General features: G+C 38.1%; 1 pseudogene; it reads left to right on the plus strand.

The window, feature by feature from the left end:
- Nucleotides 1–2,316: 2,316 nt before the first annotated feature.
- The window catches only part of LOC117078415, a 41,440-nt pseudogene continuing 22,596 nt past the window's right edge, over nt 2,317–21,160 (plus strand).

A 21,160-nucleotide genomic window follows, 5' to 3' on the forward strand; every position in this document is an offset into this window, starting at 1 on the left:
AGAAAGGAGGAAGAGGAGAAGGCAAAGGTAGAGGAGGAAGTGAAGCAAAGAAGAAAATGAGGCATATGCACCGAAGACTATATGCAGCCTACAAATCCTAAAATGTTTACTATCTGGCTCTTTACAGAAAACAATGTTTCCTGATCCCTGTTCTAAACCACAAACTTCGTCTTTTCAAGCCCTTGCATAAAATGCTCCCATGGCTTTCCATCACTATCAGGATAAGGTCTACATTCGTCAACATCTGACCCTAATTATCACTTAGTCCCTGTCAACTTGGCCCCAACATACACTCCCTATTCACAGAGCCTGAATTACTTGCTCTTTTGTGAACATAACATAAACTTTCATCCCACTGTACCCTTGTTAAACATTCTCTCCTCTCCCTGGAATACCCTTTTCCTCTGGCCCTGTTGGAAAACTCTTCCTTAAAGGCTCAGCTAAATTGTCACTTCTCTAAAGCATTCTCTGAGTACCCCAAGCAGAATTAAGATCTTCTCTGCATATCCACAGCATTTAGTTATGCCTTCTATTAGTTCACTTAATATATTACGCTCTGAGCCACTACTCTCAGCTGGGGGCTGAAAGGTTTACCGTTTCCATCTAGCTGTTTATATCATGCGGACAGCCTAAAAGCAGTCCTAGGTTTGAATTTACCTCTGCTTCTATTTACGGTTTACTTAATTTGGGAAAACAAAAAGGATAGATCGACAGTCCCAAATTAGATGAATTGTCACACAGTTGAAAAGAATATAGTGCAGGCCTAGAAAATGGTTTGAGAAAGAATCAAAACCTTACCTGCAAAGTGAGGACACCTTAAAGATATTCTTGGGAAAGAAAAAGTTTTCATTTATAGATATATGAGGTACTCCATTCCAAGAAAATTGATGCTATGCTAGAAAGTCTCCTACCTGCAGGACTGACATGATTAAAGGAATAAAAGGAAAAATGGGACAAGATGAAATAAATGGCTAGATACTAGGGGAATATGAAGAATCCACATGAATGTCTGCAGTGCTCTAAATAACATGATCATTCATTTGTAAAGATGAACTCAAAAAATAAAATTAGTTATACTATACATACACTATTTAATTGTATGGAAATAGTCAATAAGATGAAGTGTTTTTTTCTTTTTTTTGAGATGGAGTCTAGCTCTTGTTGCCCAGGCTGGAGTGTAGTGGCAGGATCTCGGTTCACTGCAACATCTGCCTCCCGGGTTTAAGCGATTCTCCTGCCGCAGCCTCCTGAGTAGCTGGGATTACAGGCAAGTGCCACCACTCCCAGCGAATTTTTATATTTTTAGGAAAGACGGGGTTTCACCACGTTGGCCAGACTGGTCTCTTATCTCCTGACCTCAGGTGATCCGCCCACCTCGACCACCCAAAGTGCTGGGACTACAAGCATGAGCCACTGTGCCCAGCCGAGATGAAGTATTAATATGGAAAAAGGTTCGTGGAAAGAAGTGGGTTGAAAATATATATGACTATGACTTTTTATGTCACTTATTCGAAATAAAAGATAAAACACCCTTTATGTGTATATGTGTGTGTGTAAATGTCTACAAAATTTTACAAGGTATGCCTGATTAGCAAAAATGTTTCCTTTGTAAATAAGGGAGGAGAGTTTGGGGTTGATAATCCAAGAGAGTCAAAGGGCATTTTAACTGTTACCTTTACTTGTGAATTGCTTGACTTCTTAAAAATAATGAGCAATTTTTTGTCAATTTAAATTAAAACCAACAAAATGTACATTCACATCACATCCAGATCCTACAAGACATAACATTTCAACAGAGTCTAAAAGAATAGGTGATATATTCTCACTCATTTAGTTTTTAAATTGTCTTTCTTGGGTTTTAATATATATAATAAAAGAAAATCATAGATGCTGAAATAAGTATTCCAAAGCTAAAACACAAGCTGAGAACATCAGAATTAAAACCACATAGGTTAAAAATTATTTTCTTTAAGAACGTTGAATGTTGGTGCCCACTCTCTCCTGGCTTGTAGGTTTTCTACTGAGAGGTCTGCTGTTAGCCTGTGCAGCAAACCACCGTGGCACACATTTACCTATGTAACAAACCTGCACGTTCTGCACGTCCCCCGGGAATCTAAAATAAATTACAATTAAAGAAACACATGAACTAAAGCCGTTTCTATTAAAGGTGAATGAAACAAACAATAGACGGAAGTTGGGTTACCATGGAAGCAACAGAAATGAACATGTAGAAAAAAAAAAAAAGGAGAAGGTTTTCTGCTCAGCCACGTCAAAGTCGGGTGTCTAGTCTGTTTCAGTGTCAGATCCTGTAAGATGATGATGTTGGGCACTAAAGGTGGACAGAGATTCGTAATGAAGGTCCAGAGATTGCCCTAGTCTTGCTCAGCCAATAAAGTGCAGTGGATTTTTTTCTGAGTGCAAAATTTAAAATAGGGCTCCACGTATTCATTTCATCTACAGCAGAGAAGGCAGACCAAGTGGTGAGACTTTTGCTGAACTTGAGAGTATGAGGTCAAATTGGACTTGAAAAAAGACAAAGAAATTATAAGACACAGATATGTTTCAGTATTCAAGTCAAACAACGTTGAGATGGATGCGGTGCTGAAGCATAGTGGTCCAGATAGTTCTGACACGGCCATGATGGCTTTGTACTCCCCTTTGAATGTAGCAAGGAAGAAATTGTTCAGTTCTTCTCACGGTTGGAAATCATGCCAAATGGCATAAGACTGATCGTGGATTTCCAGGGAAGGAGTACAGGGGAGGCCTTTGTGCAGTATGCTTCACAGGAAATAGCTGAAAATACTCTAGAGAAACACAAGGAAAAAAGAAGGCACATGCATATCAAAATATTAAAAGCAGTAGAGCTGAAGTTAGAACTCACAAAAGCTTATGGCCATGCAGTGGCCAGGTCCCTATGACAGACCTGGGGCTGTCAAAGGGTGTAACAGCATTAGCAGAGGAGCTGACTTTGAGCGGATGGGGTGTGGTGCTTATGGTGGAAGCTATGGAGGCTATAATGATTATAATGGTTATAATGATGGCTATGAATGTGGGTCAGATAGATTTGGAAGAAACTTCAATTATAGTTTTTTAGGAATGTCTGATCATAGACATAAGGACGGTGGCTGTACCTTCCAGAGCACAATGGGACACTGTGTACACATGTGTGGATTACCTTACAGAGCTACTGAGAATGATGTTTATATTTTTTTCCACTGCTCAATCGTGGAGAGTACACATTGTAATTGGTCCTGATGGCAGAGTAACTGGTGAAGCAAACGTCGAGCTTGTAACTCAGAAGACGCTGTGGCAGCTATGTCAAAAGACAAAGCAAATATGCATCATAGATATGTAGGACTCTTTTGGATTCTACAATACACCAAGTGGTGGTGGTTATGGTAGCCAAATGATGGGAGTTATGGGCTTGTCAAACCAGTTCACTTACAGTGGTCCAGCCAGCCCACAGCTTAGTGATGGTTATGGAGGCAGCTATGGTGGCTAGAGCAACATGAGTGGATACGATCAAGTTTTACAGGAAAACTCCAGTAATTTTCAATCAAACATTACGTAAGTAGCCAAGGAGCAATGAACAGCAGCTACTACAATAGAGGAAGCCATGCATCTCTGGGCGTGAGCAGCATGGGAGGGATGTCTAGCATGTCTGATATGAGTGGTGGTGGAGAATGTAATTGATCCTGATCACGGACTCTTGGCCAACTTTTTTCAAGAAAAAACTTCAGTTTAACAGTTTTTGAAATACAAGCTTGTGGTTTATGCTTACTCTCTAAGTGGAAATCCGGATTGTTCTGCAGACTTAATTAAAGCTCATTGTTTTTGAACACAGTACTCCTCTAGGATGTAACAGTGAAGTTGAGTAAACTATAACTGTTAAAAAAGTTTTCGTTTTTCTCAAGTTAGTTATATTGTACAATGTACTGAAGCAGTACACGTATTTAGGTTAAAGCAGTTGAATTAAGTTAGTTGTTACCCTTATACCACATTACATTGAACACAGTTTGGATGCATGTTGAAATACATGCTTTTTTTTTTTTTTTTGTAAAACTCAATATAGGAGCTGTGTCTGGAATTAAAGTAAAAATTTTTGGCATGTTTTTAAATTCTAGTTTCATTTAATAACCTGTAGGACATGTATGTTTAAGCTTTATTTAAATTAATGGGAAAAAATTAGAGATCCAATACCAATACTTTAGATTTTTGTCTTGGTGTTTACATGAAATTCTTAGGCCTTGATTTTAATCTTTCATTGTACTGTGATTTTCTTCTAGCTATATTGTACCACATGAAACTTGCCAAATAAATCTTTCTCTTTTTCTTTAATTTTTTGAGACACAGTCTTGCTCTGTCGCCCAGCCTGAAGTGCAGTGGCACAATCTTGGCTCACTGCAGCCTCTGCCCACCAGGTTCCAGCGATTCTCCTGCATCAGCCTCCTGGGTAGCTGGGATTATGGGCGCATGCCACCATGCCCGGCGAGGTTTTGTATTTTTACTAGTGATGGGGTTTCCCCATGTTGGCCAGGCTGTCTGGTCGAACTCCTGACCTCAGGTGATCCGCCTGCCTCGGCCTCCAAAAGTGCTGGGATTGCAGGCATGAGCCACTGCACCCGGCCAATCTTCCTGTTAAAAACTGAAGAAGGAGGAGGAGGAGGAGGAGGAGGAGGAGGAGAAGGGAAAGGAGGGGGGTATTATGACTTGGCACAACTAGTAATATCAGGTTAGAATAGATCATCAGGGCTATCATATTTTGTAATCCTTGAAAATCAATAAAGTTGAATAGTTAATTTCAGTGCAGGCTAACTTAAAATGTAAAGTAATTTTCTCCTCTTTGATTCATAAATTCATTTATTCATTAATCTGTCAAAGATTTACTGAGTGCCTAAAATGTGCCAGACCCTGTATGCTGGGTGTGAAAGATACAGAAAAGAAATAACTTATGCCTTTCTTGTACTTAAAAAGCTCAGTCTAACCAAGGCCTTTATGTAGAGTCAATGACTTGTAAGAGACTCACTGGCTGTCTGGGACAATATTGTTCTCTTTATTTCTCCTTACTGTTGGTTAAGATTTCCCCTAAATATATTACAGATTCAACTCCTTTTATGTAGCAAGAACTGGCAGTGTGGAGTGGAACTGTTCACCACCCGTTCACCATCTCTGCTTTCCGATTTCCAACGCGGAGGTTGGCAAACTTTTAGCGTAAAAGGGCCAGATAGTAAATACTTTAGGCTTTGTGGGATAAAAGTCTAGGGCATTACATAGGTACTTATATAACCATTTAAAATGTAGAAACCATTTTTAGCTTGTAAACCATATGAAAACAGAGCCAGATTTGACCAATATTTGCCAACCCTTGTTCTAGTAGAAACATCTGAGGATGAGAGAGGGAAGCAGCAAAGTTGTTATTCCTACTATTTAAGGTCAGATATAATAAAGAGCAAAATAGGCACAGTCCTTGCCTTCACAGAGTTTACAGAGCAGGCACACAGCTAGTCCATAAAGGAGGTCTTCATATCTAGTAGCAACTGTAATCCCTTGAGGGTGTATGTTTATCCCATTTCTCTTGCATGTCACAAAAAGAGCAGCTGTTTGAAAGCTTCTCTTACACTTACACCATCATTCTAAAATGAACTACTTGCATGTCTGTATCCTCACTAGGTTAAAACCTCTGATAAGCCAAGGAGCATGTCTTATTTATCTTTATATTCTTAGTTCCTAGCACTCCCTGCGCCTTGTGCATGTGTTATACACTCAATAATTGCTTGTCAGATGAATGGAACTAAGCTGTTTTATCACATTATGTGTGTGCCTTTTTAGGTGGTCACTTGTCTTTTGCTAGAGTTAACTGTGTTGTAAAAAAGACTCTGAATTCAAAGCCTTCACTTTGGAGAATGGAAGGGGCCGTATATTCACTGCAGTTGACATCAACATAAGGTCTAAAAAAAATCTTTGTGACATCCTGTATTTTCAGCTGGGATTTGCAACAAACTATTGTTTTCCTTTTCTCCAAGAAAAACTCTACCTAACAACAATTTTCTTGTTGGTTTCACCAGGAGACTGTTTGCACACTCCTCTTACGAGATCGATCAGGTCTTACATCTTTCTTTCCTTATTATTTCATAAAGGAAAAGGACAGCTTTTTCTTATGTTGACTATTCTGTCTCTGTGACCTGTGGGTAAAACTAAATACACAGGTAGTGACTACTCAAAAGCCTGTCTGGATGGCTGAAACTGACATGTTTCTATTTGAACATGTGTGAAGTTAAACATGCCCTTGTCAGCATAAAAGATGCAATGCCTTTAAAAGTATACTCTATTTTTACCAGTATAAAAGGAATGCATATTCATTCTAGAAAATTTGAAAATAATAGAAAAATGGAAGGTAAGGGAATAGACTGTGTATATACTCACCATCTAAATATATCTGTTACAATATTTTTCTCAAGTTTAAGCTTATGTGCTTCAGGTTTTTCATCTATAAATTCATTTATAAATCTATAAACAACAATACCTTCCTTAAAGTGTTGTAATGAATCTTAAAATAATCAATACATGCATAATGCCTAAAAAATATTTTTTCTTTATTTAAAAAACTTGTATTTTAGGTTCACGGGTACATGTGCATGTTTGTTATATAGGTACATTTGTGTCATGGGGGTTTGTCACACAGATTATTTTATCATCCAGATACTAAGCCTAGTATCCAATAGTTATTTTTTCTGATACTCTCCCTTTTCCTACCCTCCACCCTCAAATAGACCCCAGTGTCTGCTCTTCTCCTCCTAAAGGAGATTTTTACACAGAGTACATGCTCAATAAATGTTAGATAAATAGTACTCCTCATACTGAATATTATCTTTTAGTGCCTTAACTTGTTTTGTTATCATTATATCATAATAACAAACATTCCTTATGTAATTAAAAATTTTACTTAACATATTTGGGAGGCTGAGGCAGGCAGATCACGAGGTCAGGAGTTCGAGATCAGCCTGGCCAACATAGTGAAACCCCGTCTCTACTAAAAATACAAAAATTAGCCGGGCATGGTGGTGCACACCTGTAGTTCCAGTTACTCAGGAGACTGAAGCAGGAGAATCACTTGAACCTGGGAGGCAGAGATTGCAATGAGCCGAGATCGTGCCACTGCACTTCAGCCTGGCAACAGAGCAAGACTCCATCTCAAAAAAAAAAAAAAAAAAAATTTTACTTAACATAATTATGGTCCAATGCCTCCAACACATTGTTACAATTAGTAATAATACAGAATATTATATAAAAGAACCCCTAACTCTTGCTTATTTTATAAAACAAACTGAAATCAGTTACAAAATTCATAAATATTAACATTGTTTGAAATGTTGATCCTACTTAACCACAATTGCCAGAATAGCCTAGAAAAGTCTGTTCATGAAATATCTGTAGAAAACAGCTAAGTTTTCAACTATATCTAGGTGACTCTAAGACCACTTACAAAAAGAACATGCTTCGAAATTGTCCAAGAATCTTCATTTTTACTAAGCTTCAGATAGGTAATTGCATATTTGAATACTTACGGGAACTGAATCTGAATATTCAACTCTAAAGTAACCCATCAAACTGCCATAATTTTCTTATATTTTCTCGAATCATGGACTATAGATTACTCTTCATCAGTTATTAACTTCTTTAATGATAACATTTTTTAGTTTATTTACTGTTTGTCCTCAACCTTCTACATACTTTTCCACTTCAGAGACAAATTAATGAGTAAAATCACCAGTGGACAGGCGTTATTCATTAAAATTGTGTTTACAGATGCAAAGTATGATAGGTAATTCTGGTAACTGCCTGGATGAGAACTACGTGAATGAAGAAATACAAGTAATAACACCAACTTCCCAGGCAATAAATTAGCAGTTTACTTGAAGTGTCAGTTCCCACAAGAAATACAAATAGTAAATATTCATAACAAATAAGTTCAACTTGGTTAAGGGGTTAATAAACAAATGAAATATTTAACAAACATGAGATGCAAATTTTTGTATAGAAAAGAAGAAAAAAATAAATGAAATAAGTCCCAATCCTGGAAAAGACTGAAAAGAAACACGCTTATTTATGACTAGCATAATCCTTTCAATGAATAATTTCATTGATATACAATGAATATACAATGAATGATGTATATCGGGGTAGATAAAATAATTATACCCTCTGGCCCAACAATTCCCCACATGGAAATTTACCCTAAGTGACTAATCAAAGCAGCGAAGCTATGTAAGATTGCTTTATTAACATGCCATGGTGGATGGCAGAGCAAGATGGCTGACATCGATGCAGCTCTCTTCCACAGAATGGAACCAAAAGAGCATGTAGTTATTCACACTTAAAATAGATTGTGAAAGAGGGAACACTGGAATGCAACAGAGCAGTGATGGGAAAGCACTGAAAGCAAAGAAGAAAGAAGCAAGGCAGCCTGCTTGGCAGAGATGTGCCAGGAGCTGGGACAAGGTCCTGTGTGGGGGAAAGGTAAGTGAGAGCCCACCAAGGCTGTACATTTTGACAACGGACTCTTACAATCCTAGCTATGGGGAGAGCCCGTCCACTGTCATGGGCCTGGAGATGAGCACAAGAAGCTGTCTAGAGATCGTGAAGGCATTGTTCCAGAGACGGTACTCACGCTGAACCCCACAGGCTTCTGAGCCCTGAGCAGCTACAGCATGGTATCATTGGAAGATCTCAGTCCCCAAAGGACTGTTTCCTATTCTGGGGCACACATTGCTCCTGCCACTGCTGGGGGAAAAAAAAAAAGGCAGAAGGAGACCAGGCACATTCACATATCCCAAGGACAAATTCCACCAGCACCACTGTAGTGGTGGGGGACTCAGACACAAGTAAACTGTGCCCCCCACGGCACTGCACCCACTGAGAGTGACCCCACCCTCCTCCTCAGTAGCAGACCCAAAGCGGGCGCCAATCTCAAAGCCAAATCCCCAGAGGACTGCATCCTGCCCTGGGGCTGATGCTGCCACTGCCACCACCAGGCCAAGGATGGTGGAGAGAGGAGGGTGGGCATTTTCATGCACCCTTACCTCTTCTGGAAAGAGGCTGCTGTGGGACTGATGCTGGAGAGGATATGGAGAAAAGGGAACACTTATATGCTGCTGGTGGGAATGTAATTGAGTAAAATCACTATGAAAAACAGTATGCAGATTTCTTTAAAAACTAAAAATAGAACTACCATCACATCCAGCAATCCCACTAAATCAGTATCTCAAAAGGATACCGGTACTCCCATGTTTGTTGCAGCAGTATTCCCATAGACTTGGAAGCAACGTTAAGTGTCCATCAACAGACAAATTGATGATGAAAATGTGGTCTACATACACACTGGAATACTATTCAGCCATAAAAAAGAATGAAGCCTTGCAATTTGCAGCAACATGGATGAGCCCTGTAGGACATTATGCTAAGTGAAATAAGCCAGGCACAGAAAAATATCACGTGTTCTCACTCATACGTGGGAGCTAAAAAAGAGTTAATCTCATGGGCATAGAGAATAGAATGATAGTGGGAAGGGTGGGAGGGTGAGAGTAGAGGATGAAGAGATCCTGACTAGTGGGTAAAAACGTACAGTTAGATAGAAGAAATAGACTTCAATATTCTATAACAAAACAGGACCAGTATAGTTAGCAACGATGTGTTTTATATTTCTGGCAACCATCATTCTACTCTCTATCTCCATGAGTTCAATTGTCTTAATTTCTAGGTCCCATAGTTCAAAGTAGATAAAAGAGAGGACATGAAATGTTACAAACACATGGCTGGGCGCGGTGGCTCACGCCTGTAATCCCAGCAGTTTGGGAGGCCAAGGAGGGCGGATGATGAGGTCGGGAGATTGAGACCATCCTGGCTAACGCTGTGAAAACCCGTCTCTACTGAAAATACAAAAAATTAGCTGGGTATGGTGGCACGCGCCTGTAGTCCCAGCTACTCGGGAGGCGGAGGCAGGAGAATCACATGAACCCAGGCGACGGAGGTTGCAGTAAGCTGAGATCATACCACTGCACTCCAACTTAGGTGACAGAGCGAGACTCCGTCTCAAAAAAAAAAAAAAAAAAAAGAGAAGAAATGTTACAAACACATAGAATTTACAAAAACTCAAGGTGAAGGATACTGTGAATACTCCGACTTGATCATTTCAGATTCTATTCATAAATGCTCACATATACCTCGTAAATACACAAAATATTTGATGTCAGTAAAAAAGTCGTCCATGGTCACGTTATTATTGTGGCCAAAAAACTGTAAAAATGTAAGTTCTTAGCCAAAGACATGTTCAGTATATTGCAACAATTAAATTGCTACAACATAATGTTAAGCATTTATCATAAATAATACATCTTGGGATCCTTTAAAAGCTTGGAAAACAGCTTGGAGTTAATATTTTGTGAGACATAAAATTGGATTCAAGTAGATACTATACATTTTTGAGGAATCGAATCTAAGACTAAAAATATTTACCTTTTAAAATGCAATAAAATAACTAAAACATCTAACCCAAAATTAAATACCATTTTTTTTTCCAATTTCTCTGAATTGTTACCGGGGTGCATGATGAATAGTTTTATGAATTGCTTTTTCTTGTTTCCATACAGAGCATTTAGTAGACTTGTTCATGCCAGAAGTTCAAATTGCCACTGAATTCACACAATCATTTATTTTGCTCAAACTTTCTATTTTAGAACTAAAGAACATGACTTTATTAAACTCATCATTTCTATCACCAGTTCTAGCATTTGGCTTCATTTTAGAGGCTTCTTTTTTTCCCACAGAGAAACTTCATTTTCCTAACTCTTTGATAGCTACTATGTGAGTAAGAGTGAATAGAGAGGCACACGATTGGGCAGCAACCTAGGCTCACACACTGGTAAGTGGCTTGCTTTGATTAATCAGCCTCAGAGTGTGCATGCTTCAAACGCATGCATCTCTAACAAAACCTTCTTTACTGCATGCGATGGGACAAACATTTGCCATTCTTAAAATGTGCCAACCATTCATGATCTGGGAACTTTTTTTTAAATACATACTGCTCCCTCTGCTGGGCTATTCTTATCCTCACCTTCACATCAAATTGCTAGTCACCACTGAAGTCAAAGCTGAAGCATGACTTTCTTTGTGAAACATACTCTGACACCTCCAGGGATGGCTATTCCTGGTATCTTCTGCGTGATATTGCACGTGAAGTGAGTACACTCAAGTCCTGAACTCTGCTTGCTTATGGGAGTGTTTGATGATATTAACTATGAAACGTCATGACAGCAAAACCAGGGATCTATTTTCAGTTTCAGTTGAAGTTAAAGGGAATTTCTCACATAAGAGAACCACGCATAGTGTGTGATGAATAGTAAAAGACTTAATGCATCTGTATGCGTAGAAGAGATTCTCACACATAGTATATGCTCAATGAATCTTAGACAACGCTTTCTACTATCGCAGCTTTCAGAGAAAATGGACACCAACCTTGTAGTATTCAGGTTAAGGATGAGGAGAGTCATGGTATCATGTAGTCATCATCAGGGCTGGTAAGCAGGGTTAAGAACTCTCCAAGATTAGTAATTAATTAAGACAAATAAGATGTAAATATTCCCATGCAAATGAAACCTCATGGAACAGATGAATTGTTTCAGAAAGGATGGGAACTATTCCTCTCACCATGCTGTAGACTGAAATCAGGGCCCTCTGCAGCCCTGGCAGAGGTGATTATAGATAATTATATAGACTAAGGTACTGAGATCATCAGTTCAGAGTGGGGGAACAGTTCTTCTCAACAGACCTTCTTGTCATTATCATAAAGCTTCAAGTTAAGGAACTCTCAAATTATTATTATAGATATCCGGGTTGAGGAGATCTTACTGGTTACATCCGAGATCTGGCACCAGAAAGGAAAAAAACATGTAAAACACCCCAGTTACACATGGATATATACATACACATTGACAACAACAGAAAATAAAAGCCTATCTAGATCAATAATATCTTGTGCTATATCTATCCAGGCACTTCTCAGACTCCATTGTAATAAGTTGTGTACATGTTAATTGACATCTTTGCATCCTCTTTAAGAATGTGGGTATTTTACATAAGGGTAAAGTATTGTTTGTCTTGTATAACTCTATCAAATATAACCTTGTCTATGACTATAGGCACTCACACAATGAGGGTGAAATGGAAGACGGAAAATCAGTTGGTTGGAAGACATTTATCCTGAGATTCGTCTTCCCTGTGAGTTCTCTTAAGAAACTGATCAATTACAAGGTTGGCACCTTAAGTACCTTGTTCTACACTTCATGCAAAACTACTGAATGCCTGTGGAAACAAAACTAGTTTTATTAGTGCCCCACTGAAGGGTTGACAAAGGTCAATATTCCAAAAAGAAATTTACCAAATACCACAGAAGAAAAGGAAAATAAGCTCAGTAATCTCAGAAAATGCTAACAGCATCAGATTTCTGAAGCATAATGTCATTCCATGTGTTCGGTTGTGCATATATATACATATTCAACCTTACTTATTTTTTCTATGATTCAACACAGTTTCAATTTTCAGCTCTCAGTCTCTTTGCCTTAAATAAATCGTCTTGAAAATGTTAGGGTTCCCCTTGCCATTGAGTGACATCTAAGTTTTAGAATGCTAAAATCTACTCAAGACATTGCAGGGTAGAGGGCACATATTAACCTTGGTGGCATTTGTCCTTGCAGACACTCCTTTGTCCATGAAGACACTTCCTGAGACATTTGTGGCCTCATCAGTACCGATAAGGTGCTTATGAGATGACCCTTGCTCCACCCATGAAACCCCTTTAGGTCCATTGTTGGCACACGGGACTCTATCTGATGCCTTTCTACTACTTTGAGTTGAGTAAGTCTCTATGAGGCACTCTCTAAGGCCCCACGTGTCTAGACTGACTACACAGCCACTTATTCTCTCAGGTTTTGTGCCTCCCCAGGGCTTCACCTTGGAAACAGAGTATGGAAACTCTGGCTCTGGAATATGACAATGCCGCCTTCCTCTCTACACAAGGATATATAATCTAACCTCTAGAAAAAAACCTGTTTCCTCAAATCCCCAGCTCATATTGTTCTGTTTTCCCCTTGTATTTTTTTTTACTATGTCAACAGTCATATTCAACAAAGCCAAACAAAGATGTTACAAAAAAAGAAAATTACAAGCCATATCCCTAATAAAAATATATGCAAAAATCCCCAACACGATACTAGCAAACCACGTTCAACAGCACATTAAAAGGATCATTCACTATGATCAAGTGGTATTTACCTCTGGGATGCAAGGAAGGTTCAACATATACAAATCAAAAAATGATGATATACCACATTAACGGAATGGAGGACAAAATCTATGTGATGATCTCAATAGATGCAGAAAAAATCGTTTGACAAAATTCTACATGCTTTCATTTAAAAAACTCAACAAATTATCTATAGAAGGAATGTACCTCAACACAATAAGGGCTATATATGACAAGCCCACAGCTAACATCATACTCAATGGTGGAAAGTTGAAAGCATTCCTCTAATATCAGGAACAAGGCAAGGCTGCTCACTCTCGCTATAGTTGCCAACAACATGATACTGGACTAAAGACAGATACATAGACCAAAGGAACACAATAGAGAGCTGCAAAATCAATATGAGCATTTACAGTCAATCGATTTTTCATAAAGATGCCAAGAACACACAGTGAGGGGAGGACACTCTTTTTATTAAGTAATGTTAACAAAAACTGGATATCCACATGCAGAAGAAGGGAATTAGACTGCATGTTACATCATATACAAAAAGCAAATCAAAATAAAGTTTTAAATATAAGAAAGACTTTACACTGTGAAACTACTATAAGAAGCATTGTGGAAAGACTCCATGACATTGGCCTTGGCAATGATGTTTTGTATATAAACCCAAAAACACGGGAAACAAAAGCAAAAATAGAAAAATGGGATTGTATCCAACTAAAAAGCTCCTGCACAGTAAAAGAAACAGTTGACAGTGTGAAGAGACAACCTACAGAATGACAGACAATATTTGCAAACTGCACATTTAATCAAGTGTTAATACCCAAAATATATAAGGAATCCAAACAACTCAATAGCAAGAAAACAATCTGATTTATAAAATGAGGAAAGGATCTCAATAGACATTTCTAAAAAGAGGACATACAGATGGCCAATAGGTATATGAAAATATTCTCAACATCGCTAATTATCAAGGAAAAGAAAATTAATACTACAATGAGATATCATCTCCCATCTGTTAAAATGGCTATTATCAAAAAGATAAAATATAACAAGCTTTGGCGTGGATGTGGAGAAAAGGGAATCTTTATACACTGTTGGTAGGAAAGTAATTTAGTACAGCCATCGTGGAAATCAGTATGGAACTTCCTCAAATTAAAAATAGAACTAATACATGATCCAGCAATTCTATTACTGTGTGTATATCCAATGGAAATAAAATTATTATGTGGAAGAGATAGCTGCACTGCAATGTTCACGGCAGATTATTCACAATAGCCAAGATATTGAGTCAACCTAAGTGTCTATCAAGGGGTGAATAGATAAATAAAATGTAGTGTATATATATATACACAATGGAATACTATTCAGCCTTATAGAAGATGGAAATTCTGTCAATCGTGATAACAAGGATGAACCTGGAGAACATTATGTTAAGTGAAATAAGCCTGGCACAGAAAGACAAATACTGCATGATCTTATTATATGTGGAATCTTAAAACATCAAACTCATAGAAGCATAAAGTAGAAGGGTGGTTATCAGGGGCTGGGGTGGAGGCAGCGACTGGGGACATGCTAGTCAAAGGATACAAAATTTCAGTTAGCTAGATGGAATAATTTCAAACGGTCTATTGCACAACATGGTGACTATAGTTAATAACAACGTAGTGTGTATCCCAAAATTGCTAAGAGAATAGACTTTATGTGTTATCACAACAAAGAATAATAAATGCATGAGGTAGTGCATACGTTAATTGGCATGATTTAGCCATTCTGCAGTGTATAATTTCAAAACATCATGTTGTACACCATAAATATATACAATTTTTATTTGTCAATTAAAAATAAGTTTAGAAATAGGGCATATGATTTAGGGTTTCATTAACAGAATAGATATTTTTAAAATAGGCATATCAATTTCCTAAAAGCTCAATTTTTTTGAAAACCCTAGCTAAGAACATTTCATATTCTCTGCTTTCTGCTTTATTAGTCTTCTGATTAGCGAGTTTAAAAAGGGTTATCTACTTGGATTTGAGGTTGGAGATAGAAAGAAAAGTGAATTATTGAGAAGGAGGAAAATCGTTAATACTATCTTGTCACTTTTTCCAAGACTTCTTCACCCCCACAAGGTTGGCACAACTTTATAAGCATCTGGTTGCCTTTTCTTCCCGTTTTTGTGATAAGTCAGATGAAAAGTTAAATCCTCTAAGAAAATTCACTTTTTCAAGGAATACAGCAGTGAATACTTTTGTAGAATAGTTCTTTGGGAAAATAAATAATTATCTTGTAATTGTTCTTAATATTTGAAAGTTTTCTAAACTACAGCCTATTTTTACCTTTACTTTGTCTGATACTTAGGTAATTGTGTATGGATTTATCACTGATAACCTGGGTTATAAATTATAATAAAACCACGTATGTGGGCTTTTTACTTCCATTTTAAAAGATTAGCCCATTAAAAAAATTAATGCTTTGGCTGGGCGCGGTGGCTCAGGCCTGTAATCCCAGCACTTTGGGAGGCCGAGTCGGGCGGATCACGAGGTCAGGAGATAGAGACCATCCTGGCTAACACGGTGAAACTCCGTCTCTACTAAAAATACAAAAAAATTAGCCAGGCCGGGTGGCGGGCGCCTGTAGTCCCAGCTCCTCGGGTGACTGAGGCAGGAGAATGTCGTGAACCTGAGAGATGGAGCTTGCAGTGAGCCAAGATCGCACCACAGCACTCCAGCCTGGGCGACAGAGTGAGACTCCATCTCAAAAAAAAAAAAAAAAAAAAAAAAATTGTTGATTTTGAAAAGATCAACAAAATGATAGAATGCTATCAAGACTAATAAAGAAGAAAAGAGAGAAGAATCAAATAGATGCAATAAAAAATGATAAAGGGGATATCACCACCAACCCCACAGAAATACAAACTACCATCAGAGAATACTATAAACACCTCTACGCAAATAAACTAGAAAACCTAGAAGAAATGGATAATTTCCTGGACACTTACACTCTCCCAAGACTAAACCAGGAAGAAGCTGAATCCCTGAATAGACCAATAGCAGGCTCTGAAATTGAGGCAATAATTAATAGCCTGCCAACCAAAAAGAGACCAGGACCAGATGGATTCACAGCCGAATTCTACCAGAGTACAAGGAGGAGCTGGTACCATTCCTTCTGAAACCATTCCAATCAATAGAAAAAGAGGGAATCCTCCCTAACTCATTTTATGAGGCCAACATCGTCCCGATACCAAAGCCTGGCAGAGACACAACAAAAAAAGAGAATTTTAGATCAATATCCCTGATGAACATCGATGCAAAAATCCTCAATAAAATACTGGCAAACCGAATCCAGCAGCACATCAAAAAGCTTATCCACCATGATCAAGTGGGCTTCATCACTCGGATGCAAGGCTGGTTCAACATTCACAAATCAATAAACGTAATCCAGCATATAAACAGAACCAAAGACAAGAACCACATGATTATCTCAATAGATGCAGAAAAGGCCTTTGACAAAATTCAACAGCCCTTCATGCTAAAAACTCTCAATAAATTTGGTATTAATGAGAACATATCTCAAAATAATAAGAGCTATTTATGACAAACCCACAGCTAATACCATACTGAATGGGCAAAAACTAGAAGCATTCCCTTTGAAAACTGGCACAAGACAGGGATGCCCTCTCTCACCACTCCTATTCAACATAGTGTTAGAAGTTCTGGCTAGGGCAATCAGGCAAGAGAAAGAAATAAAGGGTATTCGGTTAGGAAAAGAAGAAGTCAAATTGTCCCTGTTTGCAGATGGCATGATTGTATATTTAGAAAACCCCATGGCTCAGCCCAAAATCTCCTTAAGCTGATAAGCAACTTCAGCAAAGTCTCAGGATACAAAATCAATGTGCAAAAATCACAAGCATTCTTATACACCAGTAACAGACAAACAGAGAGTCAAATCATGAATGAACTTCCATTCACAGTTGCTTCAAAGAGAATAAAATACCTAGGAATCCAACTTACAAGGGATGTAAAGGACCTCTTCAAGGAGAACTACAAACCACTGCTCAGTGAAATAAAAGAGGACACAAACAAATGGAAGAACATACTATGCTCATGCATAGGAAGAATCAATATTGTGAAAATGGCCATACTGCCCAAGGTAATTTATAGATTCAATGCCATCCCCATTAAGCTACCAATGACTTTCTTCACAGAATTGGAAAAAACTGCTTTGAAGTTCATATGGAATGAAAAAAGACCCTGCATTGCCAAGACAATACTAAGCCAAAAGAACAAAGCTGGAGGCATCACGCTACCTGACTTCAAACTATACTACAAGGCCACAGTAACCAAAACAGCATGGTACTGATACCAAAACAGAGATATAGACCAATGGAACAGAACAGAGCCCTCAGAAATAATACAACACATCTACAGCCATCTGATCTTTGACAAACTTGACAAAAACAAGAAATGGGGAAAGGATTCCCTATTTAACACATGGTGCTGGGAAAATTGGCTAGACATAAGTAGAAAGCTGAAACTGGATCCTTTCCTTACTCCTTATACGAAAATTAATTCAAGATGGATTAGAGACTTAAATGTTAGACCTAATACCATAAAAACCCTAGAAGAAAACCTAGTTAATACCATTCAGGACATAGGCATGTGCAAGGACTTCATGTCTAAAACACCAAAAGCAACGGCAGCAAAAGCCAAAATTGACACATGGGATCTAATTAAACTAAAGAGCTTTTGCACAGCTAAAGAAACTACCATCAGAGTGAACAGGCAACCTACAGAATGGGAGAAAATTTTTGCAATCTACTCATCTAACAAAGAGCTAATATCCAGAACCTACAAAGAACTGAAACAAATTTACGAGAAAAAAACAAACAACCCCATGAACAAGTGGGCAAAGGATATGAACAGACACGTCTCAAAAGAAGACATTCATACAGCCAACAGACACATGAAAAAATACTCATCATCACTCGCCATCAGAGAAATGCAAATCAAAACCACAATGAGATACCATCTCACACCAGTTAGAATGGCAATCATTAAAAAATCAGGAAACAACAGGTGCTGGAGAGGATGTGGAGAAATAGGAACACTCTTACACTGTTGGTGGGACTGTAAACTAGTTCAACCATTATGGAAAACAGTGTGGCGATTCCTCAAGGATCTAGAACTAGAAATACCATTTGACCCAGCCATCCCATTACTGGGGATATACCCAAAGGATTATAAGTCATGCTGCTATAAAGACACATGCACACGTATGTTTGTTGCGGCACTATTCACAATAGTAAAGACTTGGAATCAACCCAAATGTCCATCAGTGACAGACTGGATTAAGAAAATGTGGCACATATACACCATGGAATACTATGCAGCCATAAAAAAGGATGAGTTCGTGTCCTTTGTAGGGACATGGATGCAGCTGGAAACCATCATTCTCAGCAAACTATCGCAAAAACAGAAAACCAAACACCACATGTTCTCACTCATAGGTGGGAATTGAACAATGAGATCACTTGGACACAGGAAGGGGAACATCACACACTGGGGCCTATTGTGGGGAGGGGAAAGGAGGGAGGGATAGCATTAGGAGATATACCTAATGTAAATGATGCGTTAATGGGTGCAGCACACCAACATGGCACATGTATACATATGTAACAAACCTGCACGTTGTGCACATGTACCCTAGAACTTAAAGTATAATAAAAAAAAATGCTTTCAGTTAAGAAAATATAAATTAATGAAACTATGCTCAACTACTTTAAATCCATTATAAATTGTATTTATGAGTTCTTTGCTAGGATAACTGTCTACCCTGAAGCTTCCAACTGTAAGCGACATATTCGTAACTATGAAATCTATTATAATATAGCTTTTCACTGATTGAATTCATGATGAAATACATTATTATTTTTTGTTAGATAGGTAAAATTAGGTAGAATTCATCTCATTAGAATACATCTTTAGTTTCATTGTATATTTTCGCAGCAAAGCACATGCCACCTGGTGGCTGAAAGAAGTATGTAATATAATAGGTTTCAAAAATACTGTGGAAAACCAAAGCTTCCACAATATCATTTTGAATCCATTTCTGAAACAGTGGCAAACATGTATTTTGGGGCAAGACGCACCACAGTGGCAAATCTGTTTCTTTTTTTTTTGAGACGGAGTCTTGCTCTGTTGCCCAAGCTGGAGTGCAGTGGCATGATCTTGGCTCACTGCAAGCTCTGCCTCCCGGGTTTATGCCATTCTCCTGTCTCAGCCTCCCGAGCAGCTGGGACTATAGGCGCCCACCACCACACCCGGCTTTTTTGCATTTTTTTTTTTCTTTTTTAGTAGAGATGGGGTTTCACCATGTTGGCCAGGATGGTCTCAGTCTCTTGACCTCGTGATCCACCTGCCTTGGCCTCCCAAAGTGCTGGGATTACAGGTGTAAGCCACTGTGTCCCGCCGGTAAATCTTACATGATCAAGAGTAGACACCCTGTGGTCTGTGTCAAATGGAGACATGAAACAGCAATACTCCATTTTAAGTATTTTTAAAATATCTTTCCAGAATTGTTTTGTATTTTGAAATATGTTTGTTTCTTTATGTCATGTCCATTTTACTAACAAAAGTAAAATTGTTTACATGCAGAATTGCTTGTTCTGGTACACACCTAGAAAACAGAGGTAAATATCTATTTTTTTCTTCAACTAAGAAGGGAGGTGATTAGCCAATGTGGGAGGCATTTATTTCTTTCAAAATTTTTACTGGAGTAGGCCCTATGTGTTAGATGCCATGCTAACAGAGGGTAAGGTGATAGAGAGGAATCTCCAGAGGAAATCTCATTGTATTGAAAGTCAGAAAATCTGGTTTCTGGCTCACAGCCAGCTGGTTGTGTAAGCTTTGGCAAGCGTTAAGCCACACGATGCACAGATATGTCACATATGCAAGGCCTATGTTTTAAGGCTTTAAGTGGATTGATTTGTGTGTGTGTGTGTGGCTACAATGGAAGTTTCTTGCATTTTTCATTTTTAATTATAGTAAAAACACATAATATAAACGTATCCTCTTAGCCATTTTAAGCATATATTCAGTAGTGCACACTATATTCATATTATTGTGTAACAGATCTCTAGAATTTTTCATCTGCAAAACTGAAGCCATACCTACTGAATCGAACAACTCTTCATTTCCCCCTACCCCAGCCCCTCATAATCACCATTCTACTTTTTGTTTCTATGTTTTGACTATTCCAGATGTCTAAGTTAAGTGGAATCATATAATATTTATCTGTCAGTGAATGGTTTATTTCACTTAACATGACGTCCTCTAGGCTCATCCATGTTTTAGCATGTGACAGAATTTTCTTTTAAAAAATGAAATAATATGATATGCTGTTGTATATACCACATTTTATTTATCCTTACTCTGTCAATGGACATTTGGATTGCTTCTACCTCTGGCTATTGGGAATAATGCTGCAATGAACATAGATGTATATATATCTCTTCTAGATCCTTTTTTTCAATTATTTTGGAAATACATCCAGGAGTGGGATTGCTGGGTCATATGGTAATTCTGCGTTTAGGTGTTTTTGAGGGATCTTCACTCTCTCTTCCATAGTGGCTGCATCATTTTACATTCCCACCAGCAAGGCACAAGGGTTCCAATTTCTCCGCATTCTTGCCAACGCTCATTAGTTTCTGTTTTTGTTTGTTTTACAGTGGTCATACTAATGGTTATAAGGTGATATCTCATTGTCATTTTGATTTGCATTTCTGTAATGATTAGTGATGTAGGGCCTCTTGTAATATACTTGATAGCCACTTTTTTTTTTTTTTTTTTTTTTGAGACTGAG

Source organism: Trachypithecus francoisi, unplaced genomic scaffold (assembly GCF_009764315.1).
Source record: "Trachypithecus francoisi isolate TF-2019V2 unplaced genomic scaffold, Tfra_2.0 Lachesis_group6, whole genome shotgun sequence".
NCBI lineage: Eukaryota > Metazoa > Chordata > Mammalia > Primates > Cercopithecidae > Trachypithecus > Trachypithecus francoisi.